This window comes from Microtus ochrogaster, unplaced genomic scaffold, assembly GCF_000317375.1.
Source record: "Microtus ochrogaster isolate Prairie Vole_2 unplaced genomic scaffold, MicOch1.0 UNK130, whole genome shotgun sequence".
Classification (NCBI taxonomy): Eukaryota; Metazoa; Chordata; class Mammalia; order Rodentia; family Cricetidae; genus Microtus; species Microtus ochrogaster.
In genome coordinates, this window is record NW_004949228.1 from 180,950 (window position 1) to 181,554 (window position 605).

Consider the following 605-nt stretch of genomic DNA (forward strand, 5'->3'; position numbering starts at 1 on the left):
CTCCCACATATACCTATGCTAGTGCAGAAACAAAAGACAAGTGAAGCTGTCAATACGACATGACTCAAAATGCCACAGTCATGTACTTAGGGGGAGAGTAAACTCAATGATATACTAAACAAAGAATTTTAAGAATGGTTATGAGAATACACTAGAAAATCAAAGTGGGCACCAGTCATTTCCTGAGGGAAGTCAGTGAAATCCTAACCACTTGCATATCATAAAGAATGTATTTAGTTAGGATGTGACAGAAATTCAATAAAGATATCGAAAAATTGAAATAGAAGTGGTAACACATGCCTCTAATCCTGGATTATTAGTCTTTTGTTTATTTGTTTTGATTTTCATCTTTGAAAACTTGTAATTTTTATATCTTGTTTTATTTTGTTCCCTTTTCTCTATTTTAAGTTTTAAAATAAATCTTTATTATGTGTAGTATTGTGACTGCATGTATGCTTGGACACCAGAAGGGGGTACCAGATTTCATTATAGATGATTATAAGCCACCATGTGATTGCTGGGAATTGAACTCATGACCTCTGGAAGAGGGGTCAGTGTTCTTAACATCTGAGCCATCGATCCAGCCCTCTTTTTTTTTTTTTTTT